We start from the raw sequence: 6,000 nt of genomic DNA on the forward strand, positions 1-6,000 counted from the left end.
CTATGCAAACAGAAATGATCCCTCAGCAGGATTCTTAACCTTGAAAGTCTCAACATTTTTCCAATGCCAAGTAAATGAGTAAATAAATAGATGGGGGAAGGGGTGGTGTGGTGGGGGTCAGTCATGAGGGGGTACAGAGCAAGATCTGCAAAACAAAAGTACAGTCATTAAAAATTAATAAAGGGTGTGGACATCAGCTCCCCACCCCCTTCTGCTCATGGGGATTTGAGCCAGACATTCTGCATCCTCATTAAGTGGTGTCTGGCAGGCTGCCGGAGTTTTAGTGGGTTCTGGGAATGCCAATATATTAACCAGAGGACTTTTTGCATACCCTTTAGAGTTTTTATTCTAGAAAAGTCAACCATTTGGCACAGTGTAGCCTTATTTTTGTTCGGGAAAGCTCTCAGCTGCCAATCAAGAGAGAAATTATAGCTATGTTCTTCGTAATTTCCAAGACCTATCTGGAAAACAAGCCTAGTGGAAAGAAAAGTCCTCACAAAAACAGCTTAAAAGGCCAAAGTGCCATTTTTAGTGGAAATTCAAAGAAAACAATCCATACTTAAATCACATGGATATGAGACAGCACAACACTATTCTCAATCCCTCCTATGCTACAGGGAAAAAGCAACAGTAACTGGGAATAACTGGGACTATGAATCCAGTGTTCCTGTAGCGCTTCACAGTACAGTTGCTGGGGGCTGTTTGCTTTAGTTGCCCAACAGTGAAACACATAACGTCTCACACACACACACAATTTCGCCTAAAAAAGTGGCAGGTCTTGTGGCCTAAATTTTCAAGGCAGAAACTTCATGTTCCTATTTTAAAACTCACGATTCACGTTCCATGCACACCCATAATATAGGTCAAGGTGTAATTCTAGACTAAAGAATCCCATGTAGGCAGAAAGTCACTCTGACACCAGAAAATAATGGCTCCCAGAAGAGTTTTCTGAGAGAGGAAGAAAGGGTGGGAGGGAGGGAAGGGAGGGAGGGAGGGAGAAGGGAGGGAGGGAGGAAGGGAGGGAGGGAGGGAGGGAGGGAGAGAGGGAGGAAGGGGGAGGGAGGAGGGAGGGAGGGAGGGAGGGAGGGAGGGAGGGAGGGAGGAAGGGAGGGAGGGAGGGAGGAAGGGAGGGAGGGAGGGAGGAAGGAAGGGAGGGAGGGAGGGAGGGAGGGAGGGAGGGAGGGAGGAAGGAGGGACTAGAGGGAGGAAGGGAGGAGGGGGAAGAAGACACAAAAGGGCAAGATGGGTCTACATGGCAATTTTGCTACTGTTTACATTTAATAGCCATGTGTCTACATTAGGTATGTTTAACATTTCTAAAAACTTTCCAGATTAATATGGAATAATCTTTTTATAGCTATTGTTCCTTGAGTTTTCTTTCTTCTCTACTAACTCTCACCCAAAAGGACAGACACATCATAGAAACTCCATAAGCCCAGATGATTAAACATGAGAAGAAATATAGCAAGGACTACCAGAAAGATTTGACTAGCAAGTGTCACAACAGCAAGTGTCCCTGCCCCAGCCCTGAGAGTGCCTGGCTTTTATACGACAACACAGAGCAACCCTCTCCAGCCTAGACCATGGGGTGACTGAGAGCTAGGTGAAAGCAAAGGGATCCAGACAGAGCTTAAGGGTCTCTGCTTGACATCAGGACAGAAACTACCCTCAAAGAGCAAAAGTCATTCTCAGCTCTCTATGATGCCCTGTCCAGCTGGGAATTGCCCCTCCAGCAGCCCAGATGAAAAACAGACAGTGTCCAATGAACTACAAGTCTACTCTGCCAGGCTGCTAAGTCAACCAAGACTACAGCACAGTCCCAAACCGTAAACACCTCTGCAGACGGGTCCTTGCTCTCAGTGCGCCAGGCAAGAAAACTATTCTTAGAACACTGTCAGCAGTTGGGGGAAAATATTTGTCTATGTATGTATATACTATGGCAGAGGCGGGGGGGGGAGGGGGGCTTTGATTCTCAAATTATGTGCCAACAAATTGGCACAAAATCCCTTAATAAGCAGGTGGCACTGGCTGGATTCCTCTGCAGGACTGTGGTCATGCAAACCAAGCCCCCAAGAGGATTCAAGAGACAGTCCTAAAATCCTGTGGGAAAAGTCTTCTCCATAGTAAATACAAACCTACATGAACTAGAACCATGGCCAATGACAGCAAACTCTTCCAAGGGCAACAGAAAAAAATATTAAGAAATTAAAAGAGTCTTTTAAAACAAGGGAGGAAGGTAGTTACAACTGCATTACAGCAAATCCTAACTGGCATTTACAGTCTTAGCCCTAATTCCCAACAGTGTGTTCAATGTCAATTGCAAAGTGAAGCTCTTAAAAGAATTAAGCTTTCAAAGATCATGAGGAATTTACCCGTGTTTTAAAAATTACTGCTTTGCAAGGGCCATCAAATGGCATTCAAGGGTTGATAGGAAACCAAATATTATAATTCAATAAATGTGCATGGGATGGGCAATATTCAGATCCACTCATTTGTCTATGTAATGACTCAAATTTGACATTATGATCCTTTACTAAACATAAAGAATATTGCAAGAGAACTGTGCAGAGTGCAAAGACAGATGTACAAATGACAGTAAATTCAATATAAGTACTAGAAAGAACTAAATAGTCACATACAAAATGCAGAACATGGCTTGATGCAACGCCAGTTTCTCAGAGCAGACTCTACAGAACATTCCTTGTTAATTCAAAGCTCAGTCCAGAAGCTCCAGGGGAGATACAAATGGAAGAATATCTTTGTTGGCTAGCCTAACAAGTGGAAAGGGCCATTTTAAAGGGAAGTTTCCCAATACTAGCCATAAAGGAAGGCACCAACCTCCATGCCAGCCACGGGACCCATATATTTTTAAGGACCAAGGCTGCGGACCATCTCTACCCACGCCTACTGCAAGAAACTTAATTATAGTAGCTCTAGGAATCAACATCCTGTAACAGCTTATCTCACCTCACAGCCTACAATGCCTAGCACATAGTAGGTCATCAATGAGTATTTATCACAATAATTAATTAACATTGTAGAAAGCAGCACTGTACCATAAGTGGGGCCTGGGGATAAGAAGCTGCCAAAGTAATTGCAAAGAAAGAGAAGGTAATAGATGGGACACAGAGAAAGAGAAAAGAAGCAAATCAAAATTACCCAATTCTAGCTAATTAAAAGACTCTTTGGGGAAAACAAAAATTAAGCTAGTTTATGGGGCCAATGCCACTCAGCAATCATTCCCGTGCCCGGCTAGGAGCAAGGAAGCCCTGCTTGCTTTAAAGAGTTTCTCGCTGTTCTGACCGGCGGCACGGTGCCCCGCCAGCTAAACCGGGAACCAGGGCACTGACTGACGCGCCTTCTCCAGGTGCCACCCACCCACCACGCGTCCGTGTCGTCCTCCTGAAAAATCTCTGCCTCAACGAGGAGCCTCTTCCTTTTGCAATTAAAATAAAAGTTTTGAAACAAGCAAATGCCCTCTCCGCCACCACAGCGAATTAACCTGAACCGAGCCCACTGTCTTCCAGCCGCGTACTTACGGCGCGCGCCCTCAACGCCACCCCGGGCGGCGCACCGGGCAGGGGTCCCAGGGAAGCCTCCTCGCCACTGTGCAAAGCGGACCCCACAACAAAGGCAAGTGCTGAGCCCGGGCTGGGTGCTCGTCGTTTCCTGTTTATTCCATCAGAGTCAAAGAGAAATTCAACACACGCCTGCTTCCTCCGGGGCTCAGAGACCCAGCCTAAGTGTAACAGCAGCCGCCCGAGACAATCGACTTCCCAGCCAATGCCGGGAGCTCCGGGCGGCCCCGCGACCGACGTCAACGCGCGCAGGGGGACCCGGGCAGACGCCTGGTGAGGCGGGCCCCAGGGGCGCGAGACGCGGGGTGCCGGGGTGTGGAGCCGCGGGCTGCGGGGTGTCCAGCAGCGGGATGCAGGGCTCAGGGTACGGCCCGCTCCCGCCCCATTTCCTTCCCGCAAACTCCCCAGCAAGGTCCTGCACAATCTTCCCGCTTCCCGCTGACCTCCGGTCCCCCCCGCCTGCAGTGGTTCGCTGACAGGCCCAAGGGAACCGAGACCTCAGTTTGGGCAGTTACCGCGGCGCTTACCCCGGCCTCCCGGCGGTGCAGAATTAAGTCCTGCAACCAAAGGACACCCCGCACCGGGCACCGAGAAATAGGTCGGCAGTGTTCCTCCAGCAAAGCACACAAGCAGAGGCGGCGGGGCCTCGGTTCGGGAGTGCCGGGTCGCCCTCCCCACACCCGCCCGGGGCGAGCGCCCCAGGACGCCGCCGTGCCCACGGGCTACACTGTCTCAGACCTCGAGAACTCGTCTCCGGGGGACTCGCCGATCTGGGGAGGACTCACGGGGCTGGGCAGCTCCCTCCGGCCCCCGCCGACGGCGCAGGCTCGCGGACGTCCCGTTCCCGGAGCGTCCTGTCCCCGCGTCCTCCGCCCCCTGCCCTCCCCAACACCCTCCCCCCGGCCACCACCACCCCACCCCCCCACCCCCCGCCCCAGCGCAGCGCTAAACTTGGGCCAGACGCCGAGACCACAACAGCCACCTCGGGTCTGCACTCACCTGCGGCCGTCCCTCCGGAGCGGAGGCGGGGTACCGCCCGCAGTGCGGCCCGCCGGGCCACGGGCCCTGCTGGCCGCGGGGGACGGGCGCAGGATGCGGGGCCGCCGCGGCGGGGGGCGCGCAGCGGGTCGGCGGGGAGCGCGGCGCGGTGCGCCGGGTCTCTTTAAGAGCCGGGGACCTTACCCCCGGGCCTCCCCCGCGCTCCCCGCCCCCCTTTCACTTTCCCAGGGACTCGCAGCCTGTCTGGCGGCGGCGGCGGCAGCTCCTCCCCGGCTCGCAGGGGATCCCCGGCCGGCCGCGGCGGCGCGCGGGGCGGGCAGGGCCAGCCGCACTCGCCTGCCTGTCCCGCCGGGCCCGGCCCGCAGCCTCCGGGAGGGGGGCGGGGGAGGAGGGAGACGGTGCGGCCGCCGCCGAGGGAGGTGTCCCGCCTCCCGTCGCCGGAGGGGGGGAGTGTTCCGCCTCCCGCCGCCGTCTGTCTCCAGCCGTAACTGTGCTCGCGGAGGCTGTGTCTGTCTCCAACTCCTCCAGTCTCTCCTCCCTCCCCATCCCCCTCCGCGGCGGGGACCCGGCGGGCGGCCAGGCCGCGGGGGCGGCGGGGGCCGCCGTGCTGCCGGCGGGTGGGCCGGTCTCGACCCCGAGTGCACGAGCCGCACCAACCTCTGCAGGCTGCGTGCACGGAGCTGGGGGCGTGTGGGCGCCGAGGCCGCGGGACCCCAAGGCTCGGCGGGGCCGGCCGGCTCTGCACACGGCAGCGGGCTCGGGCCTCGTGGGGCGCGCGCCCACCGCCGGCCGGACAGGGAACTCCAAGTGCCGAGAGACGTCTGGCTGGCGCGCCGGGAGGAGCCGGCTTGCCCCGGCTGGCTAAGGACGGTCTCACGGTCTCGGGAGAGCAGGCCGACTTGTTCCGTGCGCCAGTTACCTCGCGGGCTACGTGCGCCCAATGGGCAGCGGGCCTTTGGGCGCCAGTCCCGAGACACACGGTAGGGCTGCAGAACACGTAGCGGGGCCGATGAATCCTCCCTGGGCCAGCCCCACCGGGCTCCTCCTGACCCCACGCGGTCACCCCCTTAAGGATTCCCTGCCCTTTTTAAGGGCAATGGCTCCTTACTGGAAAGTCAGCTGGATTCTTCCTGTTACAACCCTTTCCCCTTGAAGGACCTACATCTCTCTTCCTCTGAAGGCCCTTTAGGACTTGAACTCCACCTGAGTGCAGACAATATGCATCTCGTCCTCCAGAAGTAATAACATTGACAGCCAAGGAGTTTGGGTACTGCCCTAGCATATGGCATTTTAACCCAATTTTATTACAGTCGCCAAAATTAGGTAATTCCCCTCTGCCCAAATTAAACCCCCTGCAGACATACCAAAATACACTAACCTGGGGTTTCAGGCAGGATCTGTGAGAGGTGCAGCTAATTAAATT

At 55.0% G+C, this 6,000-nt stretch overlaps 1 protein-coding gene across 17 annotated transcripts in view; it reads right to left on the reverse strand.

Moving 5' to 3' along the window:
- LDLRAD4 (low density lipoprotein receptor class A domain containing 4) overlaps positions 1–4,742 on the reverse strand; it is a 434,307-nt gene extending 429,565 nt beyond the window's left edge. For 6 of the 17 annotated variants that reach the window (XM_064577956.1, XM_064577952.1, XM_064577951.1 and 3 more), the window contains exon 1: positions 4,578–4,598. The gene's annotated coding sequence lies outside the window, so the exon portion shown is untranslated. Of the gene's footprint in view, positions 1–3,539; positions 3,671–4,105; positions 4,267–4,316; positions 4,450–4,577 lie in introns of those variants that run through there. The other 11 variants (XM_064577962.1, XM_064577961.1, XM_064577954.1 and 8 more) reach the window with 9 other exon arrangements.
- Between the last annotated feature and the right edge of the window lie 1,258 nt (positions 4,743–6,000).

Source organism: Mirounga angustirostris, unplaced genomic scaffold (genome assembly GCF_029215605.1).
Source record: "Mirounga angustirostris isolate CCGP_5_RB_7025 unplaced genomic scaffold, mMirAng1.0.hap1 SCAF_14, whole genome shotgun sequence".
NCBI lineage: Eukaryota > Metazoa > Chordata > Mammalia > Carnivora > Phocidae > Mirounga > Mirounga angustirostris.